Source organism: Sturnus vulgaris, chromosome 3 (assembly GCF_052056855.1).
Source record: "Sturnus vulgaris isolate bStuVul1 chromosome 3, bStuVul1.hap1, whole genome shotgun sequence".
Lineage (NCBI taxonomy): Eukaryota > Metazoa > Chordata > Aves > Passeriformes > Sturnidae > Sturnus > Sturnus vulgaris.
Genome location: NC_142245.1, coordinates 1,937,767 through 1,963,271, shown reverse-complemented (window position 1 = coordinate 1,963,271; position 25,505 = coordinate 1,937,767). Strand labels below are relative to the sequence as shown.

General features: G+C 40.4%; 1 long non-coding RNA gene across 2 annotated transcripts in view; it reads left to right on the top strand.

The window, feature by feature from the left end:
* Positions 1-4,625: 4,625 nt before the first annotated feature.
* LOC148224131 (uncharacterized) overlaps positions 4,626-25,505 on the top strand; it is a 36,301-nt gene continuing 15,421 nt past the window's right edge. The window contains exons 1-4 of one of the 2 annotated variants that reach the window (XR_015802047.1): positions 4,626-5,045; positions 15,246-16,470; positions 19,520-19,611; positions 21,805-21,882. This is a non-coding gene — a long non-coding RNA (uncharacterized LOC148224131). Of the gene's footprint in view, positions 5,046-10,342; positions 10,482-15,245; positions 16,471-19,519; positions 19,612-21,804; positions 21,883-25,505 lie in introns of those variants that run through there. The other variant, XR_015802048.1, reaches the window with a different exon arrangement.

The following is a 25,505-nucleotide window of genomic DNA, read 5'->3' as shown; positions in this document are numbered from 1 at the left end:
ATTACCCTGACCAATACTTACTTCTATTCCATAATAACTTTGTCTTCTTGCATTTTTTTTTAATCCATGTTTCAAAAATCTTTGATGTGGGTTTTTTTTTTAAATTTTCTTCTTTGAAAGCCTATTTTGCTAAGTATGGAAAGCCACAGTTTTAACAGTTCTCCTGTTTGTTCAGAAATAGTATCATTCATATTTGGCATCAGAAGGAAGACTACACTGAAGCCCACATTTACTCCTATTAAATTAAACCTAATTGAAAAAAGGCAAAGACATTCATTAACTAGTTAAACAAACGGTATTAAATTTACTTTTTTATTTAAGAGAAGAAAGAAGACATCTTTAACTGAAGAAACATAAGTGGAAGAGTAGCTATTAAAACATGATGGAAGAAGTACATGTTGTTGAAAACTTAAGAAGAAACCACAGACATATATAACAATAAAAGAAATGTACCTTCTTGGCCCTTTCTCTTCTCTGTTATTGTGTCAGATGTTTCTGATTTGAATAAGAGCTTTCCTTCATGTCCCTGAGCTTCTCCTTCCATTTGACTTTACGTTGAAGTCATAAACCTGTTGTCATGGGAACAACTGTGACATCACAGATGGAGCATTAACTTCACCACAGGGCAAAATAAATGAATGTGATGGCCTGCGAGGAGAGAGAACCTTTGTTTGAAGCAAAAGCCAAGCTTATCCAAGTCTTGGCCTGGAGCCCGGTACCCCCAGAGCCTTCAGTGGGATCCCAGCCCTGGGCTGTAGGCACAGAACAAACACTGCCTTGTAGCAGAGACCCTCTCTTGGAGATGATGGTCTCTGTGGACAGGACACGACACAGAAGAAAGGAAGCATTATCAGCTGGGCTTCAAGATTGGATAACTCAGGAAGAGGGAGAATAAGCAACTTTACCTCAGGTCACAGAGAGGATTTGAGGCAGAGCCCAGAACTGTGCTCTGATAACTCAGCAAGAGCTGCTGGAGATGCTGAAATGCAGGAGTCAGAGCCTGTTTCTACATATCAGTTCCTGGAAGTCTTTCCCAAGCTCCCTTCAAAACTGACAAAATATGCAAAAGGCAGTAGAGCTTGGGACAAGTTGAAACATTGCTGCAAGCCTTTTAAACAGTTCAAAATGTCTTCGCCCTCTAGGAAAGTTTGTTTTAGCAATCTTCATCACCACATGTGGGGTGAAGCCTTCCATGGCAGCATTCCCATGTTATTCCATGGGCCCAGGATTCCATCTGTGGCTTTTTTGGAGCAACAACCAACACCTTGAGTTGCATTCAAATGTAAAGAAGGAGCAGATCTGTTACAGAGCATAAATATAGCAGCTGTTATGGCCAAGCTGGCCAACTAAATGGTCTCAGCAATTCCTGTGTTTTGCTGGCACTCTGCTAATGACCTCAAGAAGTTCATCTGAATCTTTGATTGCTGCTTCTACAATGGGGTGACATTGATCCCTCACAGGTTTCACATGTCACAGGTGGCCTGTATTGAGGATAGGCACAAGCAGTGGAATACTCTGAAGTAGCATAAACTCTGCTTGCTCCATATTTTCAGTCAGAAATCACTGTTTGGATATTGGCCCATCAGCTTGTCCAGCCTCTGGGCTGTAGCTGGCCAAGGTATTTGGTCAGATGCTCCACTGAAGTCAGCATAAGGGCAGTGTCCCCACGAGATCAGGCATTTTTGCCCACCATCCTGCCCCCACAGACACACAGAGCCTGCAGCTCCACAGGAGTTAGGGGAAACTGAACTTCTCTTGACTTTAATGAGAGCTGTGTGGATGAATCCCACGCAACTCTCAAACTGGAAGGGTTAAATCCCTTTTGCTTTTGCCTGTTAGTCGGTGGTTGAGAAAAACAAAACTCCCATGTGTTTTAAATTGTTTTAACTGATAAGTCTGGCCAGCAATTGAGAGTAAATCACAGTATCAGTGCACACCCACAACCTTCTTTGATATACGTCTACATTTGAAAGTGACTTCAGTGAGTCATGAGAACAGTTTTAATTAAAAGGATTGGAAGTGTCAGAAATTTCTCAAATCTTTTACAAAAAAAAAAAAATCCCTCTGCTACACTTCTGTGGGTTTTATTAAGATACAGAAAATATAAACCTGGTATTCTTATCCCAGTTTTTGTTTTATCATCTTAAGTTATCAATCTTTGGGACTGCAAGATCCTTTATGTTAGAAGAAGCTTGTGCAACACATGACAGAAAACTAAAGGCACGTCAAAAAACACAATCAGCGTATCACAGCACTTCAGGTCAAACCACATATTCATTAATCTAGCAAAAGTCTTTAGGAAGGTGTGTGCAGCATTGAATTGGTGAAAGCTGGAAAGTCATGTTAATTCTTGATTAAACAAAATGGTGGCTGGAATAAAATCCTATTGTTTAAGCTCCAAATTCTCAGTGGAACCACCCTGGAATCAAAAGATGGTAATTGGATTTGCCATGAAGTCAAATGGTGAAAAGTATCAATCAAAAAGCCCAATAAATACAATAATACAATAAATACAATAAAAACATGGTGTTATTAAACAATCAGTAGAAAAGGGAAAGAAATTTATTAAAAACTACTTTACATGTGCAAAACTGAGTTTGAGTAGTAGCCACAATTAATTTGTATTTGGGTTCTGCAATATTTAGCACCCAGTTTGCCAGGGAAAATATTTATCAGAAGGAAATGAAACTAAAAATTTTATTTTTTAAATTAAAAAATTTAAACTAAAAAATATGAACCAGCACATCTATTTGATTTCAATATTCCACATGTGGAGTTTTTAACTTAAACGCATATTGCTCATCCATATGGACAAAACGGATCTCTAGAATTAGAATGGATCATGACAACATTAGAGAAGGAATACTGAACTTCCAGGCTTAATAGGAAATATCTGACTGTAAAGACAAGGATGAGTCCTCTGTGGGAATTAAACTACTTCATGTTGCAGCAACTGAGACCTTATCAGTTCCTCAGGAAGATCTGATGCTGACCCCTCCTAGAGACAGCATCTGATGCCAAGGAGATTGGGTCAAATGCTATGGGGCAGCTGAACTGTTCCTAAGTAATTCCCTCCGGAAACAAACACTGTCCCAGATAATCCTGGTCATTGCCAGCTGCTGGTGAAGTAAGGTGAGGTACTGCAAAGAAGTGTTTCTCAGAAAAACTTAGAAATTTCCACATTCTAATGAGAAAGATGCTTTAAAGATTGGAAACAAACACCATGTGAAAGTTTAAAGGGAGAGAGACTATTATGAATTTATTTGCTCGTCTCTAATTAAGACTTACTTTTTCCTGCAGCAATGATTCTTTCTTTAACATGCATAATCATTGTACTGTGTAATGCATTTTCTAGGGTGTGGTGATATTCCTTGTCAGCCAGAAGAGCAGTGCCAGCATGAGCAGACACCTAACACTGTTGGAACTAGTAAAGAGTTGTGTTTTCTCCACTCCTTATATGACCTGCAAAACTGTGTGAAAGATCAGCATAAAGAAATACTGAACCAGTTCAAAGGGAAAATCTGTTTTGGTTGTGTTGGCTTTTGGGAAATGTAGCTTTTTTTCCTGGAAAGCTGGACTGATTATACACCCACATCTCTGTAGCCAGCCCTTCAGACCAAACATTTTCTCTATGTGCCTGTCCCCAAAGTAAGTTAATTTTATTACTAAAGTTAAACAGATATGTCTCAACTTAAGGGATTTTGCAATCAGTTCCTATAGAAGCATCTGTGACTGGACATAAATGAGAACATTGCCAGTTGGACAGAGGAAAGGAGAGTGGGGAAATATTTCTGCTGTGTTAAGAGCAGTTCTCCTCTGCTCATTTTCCTTTCCTAGTCTTTACAGAGGAACTAGAGGAGTCTGTATTTCATCACTAGTGTGTACTGGGGGAAAGGATTCTCTGGAAATTGAACATTTTTGTTAAAAAACTTTTATGGCTTGGAGCATCTAATGGCTCTTTTCATGAGACCCAAATCATGGTGAAAGGCAAAACAGAGACCTGTCAAAAGCAGGAAACTCATCTCTTGTATGCAAGTGATTGTGCTGACAGGTATGATGCCCATGAAATCCAACCCAAAGGTTATGATTTCTGCAGGAAAAGCAAAGTTTTTCTATTGTAGCCATTATTGTGCTGTCTAAAGACCTTATCATGTAGGACTGTGCAGTAACAGCAGCTGAGACCAGGCAGTTCTTAGGTACAGCTTCAGATCTTCGATTTACACATAGCTACAAGAAAGCAATTTTTTATTTTTGTTTGCCGTTTTCTGAAATGGAAGCAAGTATTGCATTCCCAGCTTCTTGCTGGTGACACAGATTTATCTTGGTTCATCCTGGGGTTATAAGGCCCCACCTAAGAGATCTGGCCTATAGCCAGTGCTGGAGGGGAGCTGTAGAACAAGAGAGAGCAGGAGCCTTCTCGAGGTGCTTTTTTTTAACTTTGCAGGCAGAGGGTCTTGGAAATAAATACATGAGAACCCAAAACAATGTGTTTGGGGCACCAAAAATTACCTGATGGCTCAAAGGCAGCAATTTTCAAAATATAGATCCTGAGAGGAAATCTTGGGGTTTTAGTCCCATGCTGCAAGGTGACCTGGTAAATGACACTTAAAGGGAAGACTGAACAGAACATTTCAAAGAGCCATACTGAAAGTCTTGGCTTTCAGGAAGAAACTTTAGGTCCTGTGAATAAGCCTGGCTGATTTTAACTGTTTTGCTAAATAAGAGAGTTCAACAGAGAGACTAAAATTCTTTGGCTTTCAGATTGGCACATAATTTTAAAGAGTAATTTGGCTCTGTCTTGTTGTACAAGCAAAAGAGTGGCTGTTGTCACATTCAAATGCCATTTTTAAGAAACACAGAATAACTCAATTTATCTCCTTTTCATTGCTTTTTTAGCCAAACCAGTTTCATATGGCTTCTGTAGTGAATGAGATGGAGTGAGTCAGTAAAGATTGACTGTGTTTTGACTACTACATACTGCACTGACACACTGCAGTGTGGAGAGCTTGCTTAGTTGGATTTAAAGACTCTTGGAACTTTTCAAGGTAAGAAAGGATGTAATTTGGAAGAAGTGTTGCTGCTTTTGACTAACATCTAGTTTGGACATTTCTAATACAAAATCAAATTATCTATATATGTTTTTTTTCACCAATATGTAATTAAAATTCACTCTGCTTTTTCTATGAAATAGTTTTTATGTGTAGAAACTCCCTAAAAGGTTGTGAGTCAAAACCCCAAACAGACACCCTGAAAGATTTGTTTCCTCATTTAATACCGTACAGAAGGAAGGAATTAGCTAAAGACATAATGAAAAATTTAGAAATAAACCCCACAACACTCAAGCTTTATACCCCAAATAGCAGCAAAAACAGTGAAGTCCACAATAAGGACTGTTCAGTTATCATCTCTATTTTATTCTTTTGACAAATGCACCGTTCAGGGATGGTTGTCTGTTGCTCCAGGAACAATTACCTGTGCAGGCATGGGAAACTCTTCTTCTTGGAAGTCAGATTATCATTTCAGTCTTCCCATGAAGAGGAAACCTTTGCTGCATATTCTCAGGAGCTGGGATGGGGAGGATCAGGTGACAGCTCCCTCTGTTAACACAGATCCTTGGACATGTCGTTTAAGGGCTGCCTGGAAGCTGCTTTACATGAATGTAAATCAGGAATTGCTTCCAATGAAACACAGGAAGCAAGTGTTGTACAAGCAGCCTGTCTTTTCCTCCTACATCGATTTTCTGTCTGTAAAGTGGGGAGTATTCATGTTTCTTTTCTTCAATGGGTTCTTGATTGCTTGTGCAGAAGGGAAATGCTATGGTGATAATCTTCAAAACAAAGCCTCCAGCCATTTCCACTTTTTTGTTATCATGCTAATGGACTTATTTCATTACTTTGTGTAATGAGAAGTTTCCCCGGCTGTTTTATCCATAATTAATCACAGCATTTCTGGCTTATAAACCACTTCCTTCATATGTTTAGCTGTTCGTGATTGCCCTTTAGTCAGTTCCATACAATGTTTTAAATTCTGGGTAAGTCAATGATTTTTTGTTTAGCTAAAGGTATGCTTAGACCAACGCCCTGAACTCCACAGAGACATCATCCCAAATTAATTCTCCAGGTTGCAGCTGCATGATCTTGCTAAAGAAGTGAGTAATATTTTGACATTTAATATTAAATGAGTTATCTTTGAAAAATGCTTCCCTGCCCCTGGTGTACCTCAGGCAAATGGAAACATGCTTAACGTGCATAATGAAACCTTGGTAATGGAAAAAATGGGGAGCTGAGATGATCTATCAGCATCTAGAATCTGTAGGACATAAAAACTGATGGTAAAATGATGGTGAGGTTAAAACATAAAGTAATCAAATTGATTGCACTTAAGTGGAGCCCCCTTAACAATACAGCTGTAATTATTCTTAATCCCCTGCAATACTATCTAAAAATTTTGGCAAGTGATTGATTTTTTCAGCTTTGGAAATTAGTTTGTGATAATTTCAGTGGTACTGAGCATGTTAGATTTTCCAGCAACTGACTTAGGATTCTGCATTCTTCTATTCCTTTTCTTCCAAAGAGCACTTCCTATTCCTGGAATGATCTCTTCCTACTTTGCCCACCAAATTGTACCTTTAATTCCAAAATTTATTTTTAATTAAAAAAACCTCATAAATATAAGCAATTTGCTGATGTTAGAGTAGTTTTCTGGAATTGCAAGTCTGTGTTTGACTTAAAAGTCAGAGGTGAGGGGAAGAGTAGAGGTCTGAAGTAAGCATATAAACAGTTTTTCCTGAAATACAAAACATCATCACTGCTGGAGGATATTTTGCACAACTCACTTGTTGGAGTCAGTAAGTCAAGGGTCTCTCTGAGTCCTTCAGAGAGAGATCAGAGTGCAGGGATTGAATTAAAGCCTTTGGAAGGAATAAGTAAGTGAGTAAATGAAGCAAGTAAGTAAGTAAGTAAATGGAATAAGTTTTAAGTGCTTTTAGTAAGTAAAAAGTCTTAGATACCTAAGAAGTAATACACGTTCTAGTAAAAGGTGAAAAACGTACTAGTGTTTCCTTAAAAGATCCAAGAACCTAGCTTCAAACATAATAAAGTTAAGAATATTGCTTACATTTTTCAATTAAAACAAAATAAGCCATGAATGTAATCTATATGTAGCCTGGAGTGCTAAGAAACTAGAATTCTAATAGGTTAAAAAGCAGTAGTCCAAGTTTGTGTCTTAGCTTGCTTAAAAATTTCTATTTAAAAAATATGCATTAAGGAGAGCTAGTGCTCTATGCCATGGCTTTATGCCATGTGCATTTTGCCATTGCTTTTGCCACTTGCTTTTATGCCATGTGTTTATGCCATTGTTTTGCTTTGTTTTTACCTTTGAGTCTGATGTGCTTCTACAATAAATACCTTTGTAACATCTATTTTAAAAAAGAACATAACCCGACAGTGTGACTGCCTCAGAGCACCCAGAGGTCCACAAAACCTCTCATCCCTAATTGTGAGCCATTTGGCTTTCCCAAACCCTTGCCAAGGAAGCCTTTGTGCCACTCCATGCCATCATTTGTCTGCATCTGAATCTGGCTCTGTCTGCACCCATCAGTGCCGCGCTTCCGGTGAAGAGCGTTATTGCGAGGGCATGTGCCTGACTCAGAAACCTGTGATCTCAGTGCCATTAGCAACCCTCCCAACAGAACAACTGACTCATCTTTTCAAAAATGTCTCTATCACAATACCTGAAATTGTCACAGGCATATTAAAGATATTTAGGGCCCAGTTTAAGAGGTGCCAAATCCACTTTAACGGACTGAGCCGGTCTAATTCCCATCATTTTCCTGAGTGGTCACAATTGTTTGACTACTAAACCACTTGGGGCCATTAGGGAGTTCTGATCTTCCTCTTCAGCTACTCTGTGCTAGATAATTTTCCCTCAGGTAAATTGATTGCAGATCAATTTGAAGTAATTCAGACAGTTGTAGTGACTACTCCCCGGATGCTTGTACAAAGCTGCAAATATTTACTGTTTGCCCTGATAGTCCAAAAGGCAAGCAGCTCATGTAGGATGGAAACAGCACCAAGTAGTTACATCTTCCAAGTAAAGGATGTTTTCTGCAGGGAGGAAGAATAGATTGTGTAAAATACCACAGATCATGAAAAAGACTGTCACCACCAAACTGGAATCTGCTTAGTCCGTTCTGTTTTTGAAATTTAACGATTAATGTCACAGAAAGAAAAAAAAAGTTTCTCAAATTCTTTCTATTAACAGAAAACTGCCTTGCTGAGACAAACTTATCCAGAATATTTGAAGTAAAGCACTATTTATTATGTCAAATTTATGATGTCTTCAATATTAGTTTAAACAAGGAAAAAAGGCTGACTGAGTGCAAAATTATCATATTGGGGAATCATAGATTATATTAGTCTGGAAAGAAGAGAATTACATAGAATAGTGAGTAAACTGCTTGGTTTACAGACCTAGAATAACGTTTAATTTGATTTAATTTAATAACAACAATAAAATTTGAAATGTTCTGGGACAATCAGACTGTTGGAGGTTTTCATGGAAGACAACCTAGAGCACTTCACTGCCCAGTGGGATGAACTTAACATTGTCAGGGAGAGTTGGAGCCTCTCAAAGAGCAGAGGGACACCATGGCATGGGCAAAAGGTCTTGCAGTGCCCCTTTCTGCCCTGTCCCTCAGGGTGGACAGCCAGACATCCACTGCTGCCAGTGCCTCCAACTTTGAGAGCCATTTTGGGGTTTCAGGTGAATCTGGGAGAGTGGAAATATTCTGGCAGACCCACTGAGAGCACTGAAAGCAAACTGGGTCACTCAGGCTCTCAGTTTAAAGTGGAATTAATTTGTGAATGGGAATGTGTGCCCAAGCTCAGTCTCCACAGCTGCTGAATCCTGCTGAAGTCCCACTTCTTTTTCTGTGAGAAAGGAATGAGTTAGCACAAACAAAGTGGATGCTAGATAAAACCAACAGTGGAGAATGCATGGTCTGTGTTACACAGTGCCCAAAACACTGATGGCACACTGCAAAAGAACTAGCACATCTCCAGGTTACTGCATTCAAAATTAAAAAGATAGGAAAAATTTGCTTCAGTACTGGTCAATATGAAAATAATTTCAGTTTCTGCCTCTGATTGTATTTCTGAGCTCAAGGATTAAGGGGACTTTAGGAATTCAATTTTATGTTAACTCAAGCCTGTTTCATGTTTGCTTTAGGACAAGTTGGTCATGGAATCTCTTTTCACTCACTGTGATGGAAGATGGAGTCAGTAGGACAGCAGCAGTGTGCAGAAAAAGAAGGAGGCTTTTCCCTCCAGCATTCACTGCCTAAGGGGAAAGCAGTTCTTAGCAGGGCTAAGGACAGGACACTGCATCATTCAGAAGCAGAGATCCTTAGACTCCCTAAGCCACCTTTGAAGCAATGCAGTACCACTGGGAAATGCACCTTAACACAAAAATCTGGGCTGATTCAATAGATGGAAATCAAACATCAGACCTGATTTGATGGATGCAGTCTATAACTGTGCCACAGATTATTTTCAGCCAGTTTTTCATTTTGGTTTGCTTTGAAAAGTCTGATAGAAAGGGTAGGGATACCCACAGTGGGTCTTGTGTTTGGCCTGTTGGTTCATGCTTCAAAATTTCAGTAGTAATAAATGGATGCCAAACCTTAGATCTACAAAAATGCGTAATCCTTTTTTTTTGTGAAAACAACCTACACTGACCTCTGGGCTTGCTTCATAATTATCCTGCCTGTTGAAATTTTGCATTGCAATTAACTTCCCCCTGCTGCAGCAGCACTGTCCAGGGGTCGTTTTCAAAGCATTTTCATAGTTAAAACACAGCTGTATCAGGACAATGTGTTTCCTTCCCACCCCAGCTGGAAAATTCTGCCCCTCCATCCCAATAACACCCCAAACACCAGTTCTGGCTTTTAATGGCTTGGCTTCCATACCATGCCTTGCACTGGCAGGCTGTCCAGGCCCTGCTGAGTGAAGCCTAAATCCCCCATGGATGTGAGCAATCTGCATTCTCATGGGTGATGCAAGGCCCAGGGTCTGGTGATGCCCATTGGATGTTTGTGCTCCACGGAAAATCATCCACGGCGTGGTCAGGACATGTCATGGTGTGTTCTATATCATTAACTCAAGAAAATTCACTGAGGGCTGGCAGCATTTCAGACTCACCTTTTCAATGCTGAATTCTTTCCTCTTGTCTTCACTAAGCCTCTGCTGCAAAGCTATTATTGGGTGAGTGAGTAATGGCAGCACTTGATTCAAAATAATACCAAATCAGGAGCACAAGGTTTTCCTTCACCAATTGCTTCATTGTTACTGGTACAGCTAAGCACGGTTATCCCTTGCTTTTCATCATGTGAAGAGTGACATGTGCCTAGAAGGAGAAGGACTCAAATGCTGAGGCATAAAAGCTTCTGCAAGAACATCTTCATGAAGATCAATTTCATCAAGGTAAATTTCACCTAAAATTGTTGCACAGAGTCTTGAAGTTGCAAACATGCAAGAAATATAAAAAAAAATATTTCTTGGACATTTTGTTTTTCTTTTCTTATTGAAAATCCTCATGAGTTTGGCAATCCTGGAGATTCATCAAGAAAATACAATTGAAGCTTTGGCATTCTGAGGGAAATTTTTTCCCTGAATTTTAGCAAGAATATCAATTTGAGAAGTGTGGAGGGTTTTGTTGAGCATTTTGGTATTAATACATGGGTATATTATTAGTGAGCTTAGTCACTTTTTTTTTTAAATCCAACAAAGAGAAAATTCTCCACCCCTCATTTTATCTTCATTTAAGAAATGGGCATATGGTCAATGATTGGGGTGGCATTGGTGACACAAAACAAGCATTGACTCTTGAATATAGAAACAAGAACTGATTTACTTATTTCAGCTCCAGATAAAAAAGAACACACTTGCAGTGTGTGCTGTCAGAACATGTCTGTCATGTGCAATTCCATCATTGCTCCAGCTGCTTTTGGATCATCACTTTCTGAGGACATAAATCTCTTTTTATAGAGGTGAAGGAATGGACACCTCTCTGCTTCGTATTTTGCTAACTGAACCAATCTATTAGAAAATAATCTGATTGAGCAGGAACTGAAGCAGACATTTTCCATGTCTTTCAAGAAAATGTGAACCTCCCAAATTACATCCATATTTTGGCATGAAGTGGAATATATATTTTGGATTAAAGTATGGCTTCACCCTGCACATTCTTCTTGTTCTAAGAATATTTTGAAACAAAAGGTAGTGTTTTGAAATGAAACTACATTGAAATTTCATTACTTCATTTTTTCATAAGTATGGCTAAATGAAGTATTTTGGCATTTCTGGACTAGCTCTTATAATTTTGAAAATATTTTCGTCTGGGTGAATCCAATAAATATTCCAGAAAAAAACATTTTGGATAGTTATATTCCTTCTATTAATCTCTATTCGACGTCATGCAGTCAAAATTTTAAACATTTGCAAATTATTCTGAGTCATTGAGGTATGACAATGGAGTAGTAGCTTAGTACTCAATCGTTTGAAAAGAAAATAATATGTAAGATCATGAAAAAATATGTAAGAGGCAAAATGGAAAATTAAATGTATCTGAGGAAAAAAAAAGGAGATTTTCAGTGAAAACTTATCCAGCTCTCTGGAGGAAATTTTTACCAAGTGCAATCACTTGAGGTAGCTTTACTTTCCTGTATGGAGAGCAGGGATGGGCAGAGATGCAAGCTGGACGTTTCCTGCCCCCTGCTTTAGGTTACATTTTACCAAAAGCTGTTTGTGCTGCTCACCAGCTGCTCTTAGCTCAGGAAATAGCCAGGCAAGGTGTGCCTCTGGTGGTGGCCTCTCACCTCCCAGTAACTGAGGGCCCCAGTCCCTGACAGAAGGGAAGAGTAACTTCAGCAGCACTGGATCTGTTACTTGCTAAGTGACATTAGTATTTTATGGCTTAGAGGCTCTGGGTAGATGCTGACTGAAATCCATCGTTTCCCCCTGGCCTCCACATTGATCCTGACACATCAGATGGATGGAACCTGGATCATCTTCTTTTGAAGGACTTATTTCAAAGTCCTGGCCGAGGACTGACATAATGTCAGGGAGTTGTTGGTTACACTCTTTTGTATTTCAGCTGTGTTTTGGGGCTTGTGTAGACCTGAGCATTGGTCATCACATATCTTTGAAGCATTTGCTCCCATATTTGTTCTGCAGGGTAAAGTTCTGTTGTTAATTCCCATTCTGCAAAAGCTAGGGGACAAAGAGGTGGTGGGAGATGGTGCAGGAGCAGGGGTTTGCACCCGAACTTTGTCAGTTCCCAAGCCTTTGTAGCTGAGGCTCTGGGAGTTGTTCCTTGGACACAGCCCCGGGATTTGTTAATAGTCACAGAATCGTGGAATGGTTTGGGATGGAGGGGACCTTAAAGATCATCGTGTTCCAACTCCTCTGCCATGTACAGGGACATCTTTTACTAGACCAGGTTGCTCAGAGCCACATCCAGTCTGGTCTTGAAACTTCCAGAGATGTGGCATCCACATCTTCTCTGGGCAACCTGTGCCAATGCCTCAGCATTACAGTGAAATATTTCTTCCTAACATCTAATCTAAATCTCTGCACTTTCAGTTTAATATTGTCCCTCCTTTTCCTATCAGTATCTGCAAATATAAATTCTCTCCCTCTTTTTCTTAAATCCTCCTTTAGTACTGGAAGATGCTCCAGAGTGTCCCCAGAGCCTTCCCTCCTGCAGGCTGAACCACCCCAGCTCTGTCTGCCTGTCTCCATAGGAATTACTAACAGTGTTGAGGGAACCTGGGCTGAGACAGGGCTCGAGGAACTGGCACAATAGCACTACATCTTGCCTGAGCAAACTGAGAAATGTCATTGTGGGAAAAAAAAAGTTATGAAAGCAATTGCTGTACCGGCTCATTAAGTGTGTGTGTGTGTGGGGGAAGCCAGGGCAGGCAGAGGGCTGGGTGTGACAGGGGAGACATGCATCACCAATGGCAGCAGAGAGGGGAAAAGCAGGTGCAGCCCTAAAGGCTGAGAGATGTGACTCTGGCACTCCTGAGAGGTAGGCAGCCTTGAAAGGTGCAAGAGGGAAGAGTTAAGATCAAGCAACATTGGCAGGAAATTCACCCCGAGGGCCAAACACGCAGCAGTGGAGCTGGAGGTGGCACAGACATGTTTATCTCTCCCTTCCACTCCCACCCCATACACTCACTACATGTTACAAGGTATAAACAAATCTATTTAGGCTGAAATAGGCTTTTTTTTCCATCCTGAGATGGGGATGGGTTTTGTTAGTTTTTCTTTTTTAATGGTAACAAGGAAGAAAAGTCACATACAGAGACATTTGGCCCACTCTGAGTTTGTTTTTTTTAAATTCCTTTTGCTTGTGAAAATCTCCTCCGAACTAATAAAGGCCATGACCTCCTCAAGAGACTTTCATTAACACCCTTTTACCTTTACTGCATTGCTTTATATTATCTCTCCCCAGAATTTTCAGAATGATTTAGGGTTCTCACCCAAAGCCAGTGGGAAGAGTCATATCAGCTTCATTGAATTAGGTCCTTAGAGTCCTTTGCACAGCTGCCAACTCACTAAACAGGGTGTAATATGCAGGCTAATAAGCTACTTAAAAAACATAATGTGAGCATGATTCTCCACTTCATTACATCAGTTTTAAATGCCACTAGAGCCAATAGAGTTCCACTGGTGGAAAACCAGGGTCCTGGAATGGAGGCTCATCCCCTGCATAACTTTTTAAAACTGGTTTCAAAGATCAGAGGCAGTAAGTCTGTATCATATCCTCGTGCTGGGCCTGGTCCAAAGCTCACTGTGCTGCACTGGAGCTGTTCCATCAGGCCCTAGGGATATGCATGTCTATGTGCACAGATGTGTGTATGTCTCTGTGTCAATCTATCTGTGCAATTTATCTATTTTTACCGTGCTCCTCGCTGCAGTGACTAAGAGCCTGGGTGACTGAGGTTAAGCAATATGTAAAGTCCCCAAAGCCTTGATCTAATATATACTTGCTGATCCTGTAATATAAAAATAAATGTAGGTTAGCCTGTGATCTGTGGGACATATACATTCAAGCATGCAGAACACACACAGAAAGAGCAGGGCTGTTTTCCATCCAGTTGAACAGGTTGTGCCATTGGCAGGACACAGGAAACTGCTGCCAAACAGGCATCACCCATTTTTTAATTCTCAGGCTCTCTTTTTATATGCTGCTGATGGATATTGGATGAATTGCTCATTGTAAATCAATAATACTTCAGATTAATGAGGAACTAGAACTGTTTCCAATAAATGTAAATGCTTAGCATTTTTTAGAAACCAAGCCTTTTATGAGGGATTTTTTTTTTTCTTTTAGGGCAGAATGGTATAAAAACATTTAGGGATAACCTTGTGAATTGATGAAAAGGGAGAGAGCAAATGGACAAGCACGTATTCCAGCTCTTTGCTTTATAATTTCAGCTGTACAGAACCATGTTGTGCAAAGAGAATCATAACAGTATATAACATGCACTATCTGGGTGAAAAATTAATGCTCTTCAGAAGAGCTACTTTACTATTAAATGATAGTGCTGTACTAGAACTGTGGTTTTATTCCTCTGCTACAGACTGTGTACTGGAAAAGATCTGTGGAAACTGCAAAGAGGAGAAAGGTTTTCGTAATTTGCCTCTCAGTAGTTTCTGAGCCTGAAGTTTTGCTCACATCAAAAAAAAAAAGAAAGGCAACTTTTTCTCCCTAGTTTTGTATTCAGGAATTCTCTCTATGAAGTAATGAAAGATGAGAGTGAGAGATGGACTTAAAGTGAATGAGGAAGAAACAATTGATTTTTATAGAGAACAAATGTTTTCTCCTCCCAAGGATCTATGTGAAGTGAAATTGTGTGTCAAGAGTAGCAAAGCAATACAGTGATCAGCAAACTGCAAACCTTTGCTGTTCATCAAACAAAGAAAAGTAATGAAACGTTCTTAGAATTTCCTCTTTACTGAGTGAGGAATGAAAATAGCCCAAAATAATGTAGTGGGTGAACTGTATACACCAGGCAATAAACTAAACTTCCTGTCTCTAACAAAAGGCTTCTCTTTATAAAGTGCCAGCACTTTTAACTGCAAAACATTGGTATCCAATTCTCCTTTAGCTCTTTAAGAATGTCTTTTGAGAAGTTTTCAATTTGGCATTTAAATTTTTGGATTTTTTTTTTTTTTTAGAAACACAAGCTGCTGATAGATGAAGAGCACAAGCTGTACTGCTTGGAGGAGCCCTGGATTCCAAACGTTTTGGAGAGCAAACCACTGTCAACCTTTGATCCATCTTGCAGACCCCCTGCACAACTGCAGGAGAAATGAATTTATAGATTTTGTTCTTTCATGTGTTTTTGTGGGCTGTTTATGGACCTACTCAAGCACTCACGTTTCATAGATTGAGCTATATGATCTTGGAAGTTCTTTCCCCCCTTCCTGATGGCACAAACAATTCGTGTCTTTCTGTCAATCATGCAGACAATCATGTTTAGTTGCTGGTGGGTTCTAATGTCTCTAGTCAAAAAACCCCCTATGTGATCTCTTCCATCAGGTGCCTACCACTGTTGCTTTACTTTAATGATAGACTGACCTTTTTTCCTGAAGAAAATCAGAATTTGGTCTCATTTAGTAGTCTTCAGCCTGGTAGTTTCTTGCACAAGTTTTTTTGTGAAAAAAACCTCAAGTTTTGTGAAAAACATAAGTTTTTTAAGATGAGTCTATATGAGGGTACAGTTTCCATGGCTGGAACGAATGGGACATGCCTTGTAATTTCACTGACCTTTGGGGGAGAGAAGCTGAAAGCCTGTATGTGGTGTGTCTGGAATTGCTGAGGATCAGTTATTTTGTGGTTTTATGTGTTGTTTGTTTGTTTGCTTGCTTGTTTTTCCTGGTGTGGTTTACACTGAAGCTGTGGGTTCTGTGCTGGCTGACAGGCTGAGCTGCAAAGAGGCAGCCTAGGGTAGACCTGGGGCTGTGGGCAGGCTGGGATCAGCTTGGTCTGGAAATGCAAGGAGTTGGTCTTCAGTGCCTTCTCCAAAGCTTAGGATACTGGTAGGAAAGGTGCTGGGGGTGCTGGGTTTGGAGTGACCCTCTGAGGAGTGTCCCTGACTCCTCAGTGGGATCTGTGTGCTCTTAGTGGGATCCTCAGTGGGATCTCTATGATCAGCTTGGTCTGGAACTGCAAGGAGCTGGTCTTCAGTGCCTCCTCCAAAGCTTGGGATGCTGATAGGAAAGGTGCTGGGTTTGGAATGACCCTCTGAGGAGTGTCCCTGACTCCTCAGTGGGATCTGTATGCTCTTCAGAGTGGTCTTGTGGACATCAGGAGCAGATCTGCAAAGACTCCATACGCAGGCTGGGGAGGTCACAGTGTTGCTGCCCGGCTGTGCTACTGCAGAGTGCAAAGTGACTCCAGGTAAACAGCCTTGGTAGAAATGCTCAACAATTAACAAGGCTTTTGCTTGCTTTAAAGGGAATGTTGGGGTCTTGTTACAAACAGATGCAATGGGTACCTCCTGAGTGCTTAATTTCCAGGCTCTCTAGGGTAGAAACTGCATTAAGAGGAGCATGCTGCTCTAGTGTGTTTATCTACCTTGCCCATCTTTGCTTCTTTTCCATTATTCTCCCTTTCTATTATTCCTCTGTAACTGTTGTGAAGAGGGGAAATTCCCCATCTGTGTCTGTGATGAACTTAGAGGTGTTAGAACAAGGGATTATCATCATTTTTAGGGGGTCAGGGAAGTCTCAAAGTTTTCCTTCCCATATTAGAGACTAAGCATGAGTAAAGAAACCCAGTGAGAGCTGCCACCCCTTCCAGAGGTAAGAACATGCCAACATGGTATTTCTGCAAGACACAGCAGATTCCACTGAGTTTGGAGCTGGTGGGAAGGGGAGCATGTTGTCCTGAACCTCTAATTCCTCTCTGGTATCCCTGGGCCTGCAAACAGTGATGTCTGTTTGGGCTCTTGTGTCCCAGGCTGCTGATCCTGCCCTGAGGGAAGCAAGGCTTGTAGCAAACTGACCCAATCAATTCTCCAGGTGAGAGGCAAAGCCTAAATGAGCATCCTGAAGGATCCTCACCTGTTTGTGAGTTTGGATACTTCATTTGTGTGCTGTCTCCAGCCTCCAAGTATGTGTGCTGTGGATGGAGTCACTGGCATTATTTAAGAGTCCCTGTTTTGACCTCCCAAACACCTGAGTTAGTTGACTTTGGGAGAGCTCCTCTTTACTCACAAACACCAGAGCATGTTCAGTTGCAATCTCTTGGTGTAACAGGGGAAAGAAAGCCTATCCAGCAGCATTCCTGCTCGGCTGAAATCTTCAGAAATTCATGTGCTTGGCTCAGCATGGCCTGACATTAATCTGCTGTTGGAATATCTATGGGAAAGAACAGCCAAGTGACTGAAGAGTAGAAGAAATCCTAGTTTGTCTGGCACAAACTGGCCTGCCACCATAAAAGATGAAAACACCAGAGAGGGGAGGTAGGAGGAGTCAGCTCAGCTGTTTCAATTTTCAGTCTGGGCTGGCTTCCTTTGGTTATCATGGATGCTAAGAAAAGTAAAACAGTGTTGCTACTCTGTGAAACAAACTCTTTAAAACAAGTTATGTCAACCAATGAATTTAAGGACAGCTGTGAGGGGAGGTCAAGTGTTTCATAATGATAAAGAGATAGCATTAATACAGTTTTAAAGTGTTTCATATTTAAATGTGGCTCCAAGTTGGTTGTGTGTAACCGGACAAATATAACTGAGGTGGGGCTGAGCACAAGATCTGGATTCCAGCCCACTTTAGAAAGCCAAAATAAACACTCACACAACTACAACATTTCACATGGACTTTTGTGCTAATTATTTACAGTTTCAGATGCTGATTTGTAAAAGGGTGGGGGGAAGACACTGACATATTCAGAAGACTGCTGGAAATACTGTGGACTTTATCCTGATCAGCAGTGTAAATCATGTCTGACTCTTTAGAAGTTCGGGATGAGGGTTGCTGTCCTTTCTCCCCAGGCTATATTAGGCTAGACTTGAATTTTTATAAAGTGAAATGCCAGAATTCACTGGGTGGATGCTAAAGGGAGGATCTGGTTGTCAGGCTTCTCTCACTGCCAGTTGCTCTGTGTGGTTCAGAACAAGTCCCTGTGCCTCTGGTTCCCATTTTCTCTTTGGCCTGAGACTGCCAGCTCAGTACTATTTATTTATTTATCTGTTTTATCCCTCCCTCTCTGTTACTTATCTTTCTTCAACTCTGCATATTCTATTCTTGCATCATGAGCTGTGCCTGTATGTCTGTGCTTGGCTTTCTTGTTTGCCTAGGCTGTAAAATCCTTGGAGCAGATTGCTTTGCCCACAGCCATTGTTTTATCCTTTGTAATAAACATTATTGCTAATATTTGAGGTAACAATAATCTCAGATTACCTTAAATAGCTTTTCGTTTTTTTAATTCCAACTACAGTATAATCCCATATTTTCCTGTAGCTGGTGACAACACTAAAGGTTTAGAGTTTGCATCCTTGAAGATTTTATAATGCTTCATGCAGTAGGGTTGGGTCTTTTTCTGGAGTCTCAAGGTGCTACTGTCATACTACTAATAATGTGCTTATAAAACAAAATTATTTAAAGCTATTTTCTGTTTTTGGTATGTTGTCTCCTAAAAAAATCCCCACAACCCTGTCTGTTTCTGCTTGGTTTTTATGGCACTAAAAGCTCACTGATGTGTGTTAAGCTCTGTAGAGACACTTTAGTTACTGTACATCTGAATGGCTGTCACATTAGGAGTTAAAGATCTCTATTTCAAGGAAAGAGGGATTTTTATGTTTCTAATATAAATGAGTATGCTTCAGCCTTTTTACCAAATTCAAACTGCATGGAAGGGTATTTTATAATAGACTAAGAAGGCAACATAAAATTAAGTAAAGCTGGGTCTGGTGCCTAAAAATATTTGGCAGAATTCCCTGGAAAGCCACATTTGAACATTTTTAATATATATTACAAGGCAGACAAGAATAATTATCTTCTCTTGAAGTTCCCCAAGTGAGAGAATTGTATTGTAATGCCCTTTGAAAGAAAATAATATAAGTTACCAAACGATTATGTTGTGGAATTCTTCCCCACCCCCTGTCTCTTTCACCCATCTGATTGTATGCAAAGAGAGAAAGAGCATGGTACCAATGGAGCAGCTGTTCTTATATTCCTTTTTAAAATACAAAACTTAGCACCTTTAAGTAGGTGTGCCTGCCAGTGTACAGAGGAGTCCCTGTAAAAAATAATTGAGGCAAATATTTTTAAATGACTAAAGCATAGCATTGCTAGGAATGAGACAACTTTCTTACAGTTCTATGTTGTGAATTCTTTGGGAAATTTTAGTAATGTTATTCTTTTTTTTTTTTCTACTCCCTTCTACATCCAATATTCATATACTGTGATGTTAAAGCTTTTTTTTTATTATTATTTGCCTTTTTAAGCTACTATTAAAATAAGCAGCAAAGTCTTAGCAGTGGGAGCTGAGACAAAACAGGATGAAGTGAACCTGCAGCAGCCACTGGGATTTTAAGAGGTAAATTCCCAGCTCCCTCAAAAATTAAGTTGTCCCCATTAAAATAGATAAATGGAGGGATGTGTCCTTAGATGAGACAGAACTTCCCTAAAACATGTAGACCCTTCTAGAGCCAATATGAGGATGCTTAGTTACAGATATTACAGCCTTTGTTTTCTTTCCAGTCTCCCTGTGCCTGGCAATAGTTACAAAAAAGGACAGTTGTACCAGCTTCTTCCTATGGGGCTTATCTTCTCCATCATATAGACTGGTGATGAGAAGAGTAAAGGTAGCCAGAATAAAAAAAAATAAACAAAACCAAACAAAACCTAAAATGCGACTCATGGAAACTGATTAGAGTAAAATTTCACAGTTATTTTTGGTGTGTTAGGGGTCTATGGTGAATAAAGAAAATCTGAGTCCTGGTACTGAATTCCTAGAGGGAAAGAGAGGCATGGGCTCACATAGGGCTAGAGGGGCTGAGGGAGAGGCCAAATTCTCTGCAGTTGTAGGCTGGAGTTGCTGTTACTTGAATAAGAAAAGTTCCTTCTGATTTAGGCCAGCCAAGAGAGGTCCTGCAGGGTCTTGAGAGAGCTGGAGATATGTGATCCTGCAAGTGAAGAAAGAAAACTAGGGATATATGGAGGGGCAGTGAGAGATGTTTTGGCAGCAGGATTTAAAGTTAGAAACAGTGGGAGGCAAAGCTGTGATGGAAGCACTGAGGCTGAGCAATCCCACCCTGGGAAATTTGTCTGACTGCGGGGCTGCGAGCTGCTTTCTTCATTATTTATTTTTTTCAGACCGGAGGATATGAAATGAGCCTGCCTCATTTCAAGGGGGAGGAGGGAAAGCTGAAGAATAATAGCGCTCATTTGCTCTGGTGGAATCTTTCATATATGTACACGTGGTTTGTGTCCATCGGTTTCAGTGAAGACCATTCGATTAATGGGGTGTTCAGGAGAGGTAGCTTAGGTCTCCTGGGAAAAGCTGGATGAGTATCCTTGTGCCTGTTGCACAGAGATGGGGTACTTGGGAAACCTCTGCCAAACTGACTTTTAGAAATGTTCTCATTCAGCCTGGATGGGAGCAGCAAAACTGTGTTTTTTCTGGTTTCATGAGTAACAAATCAATCCTCAGAGTGCTCCTCTGCCACAGTCAGAGTGGTGCTGCGAGTGTGTCACTCCATCTCCCTCTGCCACTGGTGACAGTATTCCAGGACCAGCACGGAGCTCAGCCTGAGCACCACACTTTTCCACCATGCCAGATCCTTTCCTCCACCTCTAAAGCTCTGCTCCCAGCTTTTATTGGCCACAGGAACCTGGATTCTTCAGTCAGCTGAGAGAGCAGCAGCTCAGCTGCCTTGGCGGTGCCGCTGCGTCGGCTATTGCACATTTTTCAAGTCCTTTTTTTTTTAACGTAGCAGATCAGAGCTTGCAGAACAGGACGTCTTGGAACTCAAACTAGATGAAAACAAGCTACAATGAAAGTGAAAAAAGCATATCATTTTACTACCGATTGAAAATTAGGACCAGATGAAGCCTCTGAAGCCCTGGGCATTTAATTTACTGGAGTCGGTCACTCCTGTGTGAAACCAGCATTGGGCTGTTTTCTCTGCACATAAGTGATATCTTTGTTTGTTTGTATTTGACATAATTGGTTGAAGAAAATAATAAGATGAATTGTTTTGGTTTTCTTGTTTGCATAAACTTTACATACAAGTGATTTACTTTGCAAGCCACTCTGATAGGGTGTCTGTAGTTTACATGGCTCAGAAATTGTGCAGAACAAAGCCATTGGATGGGGTGCTGCTCTGGATCTGGAGGAGCTTTCTGAATAAACAGGTTAATGCAGCTTGGCAAATGTTGGGGTTTGGTTGTTGTTGTCCTCCCTCCATTTGCATGCATATGAGTTTTTATCAGTCATAGCCAGAAAGAGAAGTTGCTTTGCAATCTCACCTACTTGTTGTGTTTCTGTGAAGTGAACACACCTTTTCCTGGGGACTCCTCGCCCAAGACTTTCATTGTGTGGGACGCACTGACCTTCTCTGTTTGTGGTCATGTATATATAAATATCTCTGAGTTTATTTGGTTGTCAGGCTAGAAGATGGCAGGGACTTCACACAGCCAAATATCAGTGTTTGAACATTCAGTTTTGTTTGAACTGGTTGTCCAGGTATGAAACTGAACTATTTCTTTTTGTACTGTTTGCTTTCAGATTTGTTTCTGCCTGGAAAATTTGGCTTATTGTCTGGATACCAGTAATTTAAGAGAGTCAGTCATGGTCACAAATCAGGTAACATGAGAAACTCTCTCCATATTTGCATTTATTTGTAGTATTTTATATGGAATGTGTTTTGAAGCAAGCTTTTGATGGTGGTCTTTTAGGGAAGTTAGGGTCACAAGCCATTTTAGAAACATACCTTCAACAACTTTCATGAGGATTTGATACACTTAAAGATAAACAAACAAACAAACAAAAAACCCTCTTTAAATTTAATGAGTAATAAGAAATGGAAGCACAGGTATCCATATAGGAAGTGTAATTTTCATACTATGAGTAATATGAACTTTAAAAATAGAAACTTCTTTCTCCAAATGAATGTTTTTAACTCTTTCCGCATATATTTCAGGAAAAATATTGTTTCAGGAGTGCTGAAGCTCTTTATTGCATAAACTAATAAAGTAATTTTCCTTTGTTTAGTGCAACTAACAGCCAAAGCCTTGATTAGCTTGGATTTATTGAAAGAAAATCTTGAAATAGGAAGTCAAGAGGATACAACTGAAATGAAACAATTAAAGTTTTTGTTATTAAACACTGTCAGAATGGGTACTTCCCACCCTGAAAGAGGAAAGCTTTTTGTTCCAGAGAGATATTTCTTCCTAAGATGCTCAGTGAGATTTAACAGGAAATGTTCAGTCTTATCCTGGTGTACTGCCAGGTTTTTGCCAGCTTGGTTGCAATAAAGAGCTGTGATGGGATTCCTCAGCCTTGGGAACTGGATGCTGGTCAGGCTTTTAGCACTGAGGAGCTTGCATTTATATAAGGAAAAAAATATGCTAATAGAGCAAAATAAGGGATATCTATGATATTTGGGAGAGCCCATGAGAGAGATTCTCTGCACCACTGAAAAAGCACAAGATAAATGTTTTCCCAGTCTCACTGAAGTTACTGAGAGCCCTGTGAGCCCTGCCCATGGACGTGTCCTACACTTGGCCATAAGGTGTTGGTGCCTGCACTGGGCTAAGCAGAACCCGACCAGTAATAATTGTGTGTGTGCAGCAGGCTGGGAACGAGTTCAGAGGCTCTGTGGAGCTCTCCAAATGTGCAGGCAGGTAGATGTTCATGTGCTGAGCCCCAGGACACCCAGGAAGGCTGGAGCTGTCCTCCAGAGCAAAAGGAGAAGGAAGGGGGTGATGCCCACCTGTGGTGTGCAGGCTGGGGAGGTGCAGTGAGAACTTTTCAATTATTCTGCTGTAATTTGTTCTCAACTGTTCCTGCTCATGCAGAGTGTGACCAAATGGCACTCACAGGACAAAATTAAGCCCACTCAGAGTGTTTGTGTGTGCCTAACACTTTTAAATGGAAAAGCTTGAGAACTGTTTTCTTTTGACTTTGTTCTGGGTAAGTTTAATGTGGTCCTCTGTAAAGAAAACAAGAGACTGGGAACCCAAATCTCCAGGAGACTCTGGTCTATTAGATAATTTGAAAATCTTTAATGATCACACACATAGATCTGAGAGAGCTGAGGCATGCAGCTGTAGTTTCTGAGCACTGCTTGTATTTGCCATCTGTCTCTAAGCAAGCAGATTTTGGCTGGAAGCTCTGCTTCATACAACTGACTGTTACTCATTTTGCTCCTTGTCACCTCTAGACTGGGCTTTCCACAAAGATTAATGGCACATGAGAGAAAACTCTTTCCCTGTCCTGAGAAAGCAATATAATGCCATGCCATTTGTGTTAACTCAGATCAAGTTGGTGGTGTTCCAATATTTGGTGTTTCTTTCCTGGGTTTGAACTTCCATTCAGCCTGAAAATGCAGAGTTAGAATTGCTCATGTGTCTGTTTTTACCCCAAACTTTTACAAACTTCTCACTGGTAAACAGGCACAAAGAGGACCCCGATGTTCTGGGGGCTAACATGGCACTCCTATAATCCCATTAAACTGCCAGGAAAAGGAATTGATTCATCATTGTGAATGTCTCCTCAGTCTGTTACTTGCCAGTGGGTTAAAGGAATGTCTATTGATTTGGGCAATGGAAGAAACTTTTGCTATTCATTACAGCCTGTGAAAAGCTTGGACTGAAACCCTCAGGAGTGCTATGGTGTCCTACAACACATATGTATTGTACCAAAGAATTTTTGAAATGGAGATTCTTCTGCCTGTGTTTACAGAATTCATGTGAAATCATGGATTACTGGGCAGCAATATACCCTCCCTTTCCTTGGCTGAAGCGTGAGCATGGAGTTTGATTCTAAGATTTTTTAATTTTTATTTTCTTGAATTGTACTCTGCCTTCTTCATTACTGTGGCATCACTAGAAAGTCAGAATTCCTCCTTATCTTGCTTTTTGTGGGACTAACTGTTATTTAAGAGGATGATATTGACAAACTGCTGCTAGAGAAATGTTGAGGCCATTATTAATTAATTAAAAATAGTTTTGTTTTTTATTTCCCCCCCCAGAATTTGGGTCAATTACATAGGAGAAAGATGGGGGATCTTGTGCTTATTTGCAAGTTTTGAACCAGCTGACACTTCTTATAAGGAGTGATAGTTACTCTCTGTTTCTCCTATGACTGTAGGTGATAACCTTTCCTCCTGTAAGAGGTTCATTTTCTTAGGCTGCATTGCCAGTAAGTTGGAACAAAAACTTGTAATGTTAGTAAAGCAGAAATTCAAGCAGGCTGACATTTGATCTAGATAAAATGGAAAATTTGTGTTTCAGTGTTCATCTTCTGTCTTCAAACTCTTCATGACTTCAGCGGTTCTTTTATTTTTGAAGAAAAAATTGCAAAAATAATTGAATTTGTGTTTCTGGAGGAAGCGTCCATTTAGAACCTGTTTTTCAGAGAGAGAACTGGGTTCTGCTTTATGAACAGAACTCTGCTGTTGTCCAAAGACCACCTCTTGGTGAAAACTATTTTCATAGTTGTTCAGACAAGACTTAAGTGCTGTGACTTGGATTTTACATTTTCAGTTTACACATATTGCCATTCTTCTCTGACCACAGGAATTGTTCTGCAGTTTGCTTTTCACTTTTATCTCTTTGCTCGTGGCGGTTATTTCTTATTAAAATGCTTGCATCAACAGGGCAATTAATTCTCAGTAATTTCCAAGCTGTGTTGACTTTGTTGGTGGTTAATCTGGTGCAGCATCACTGGATCAAAGCAGTGGGTGCTGAGCCCCTGTAGCTGTGTGTGCTGCTGGAGAGATGTGCTGCTGGATTGAATATATCCCAATGCCTGTGGTCCAAAACCTCTGAGAGAAGGTGCCACACTAAACCACGCTGAGGGAACCTGGATGTGATCCAGAATCACAGAATCAACAAGCTTGGAAAAGACCTTGGAGATCATCAAGGCCAACCTGTGACCTAAGACCACCTTATTGTCCATGGGGACAGTTGGTGGATTTGCTTCAAAATTGCATTGTTACATCTGGGATGGATGCAATGTTTGGTCCTCACAAATGCAGCCTGTGGTGTGTAAACCGAAGCCTGGTGGTGGATATCATGTTCTGTATTTTCTACAAGCTAGACTATGCTAATCTTGGCTTTACTGGTCTGTGAGTTCTAAAAGGATATCCCTCCCTGTTTGAGCTCTATCAAACAGCTGGGCTGTCAATGGCATTACAGATGTTACCTAAAGATTGGTTGGATGTCTTTGAATAGGGATCCTGGGCCAAGTTTCCAGTTAGATGG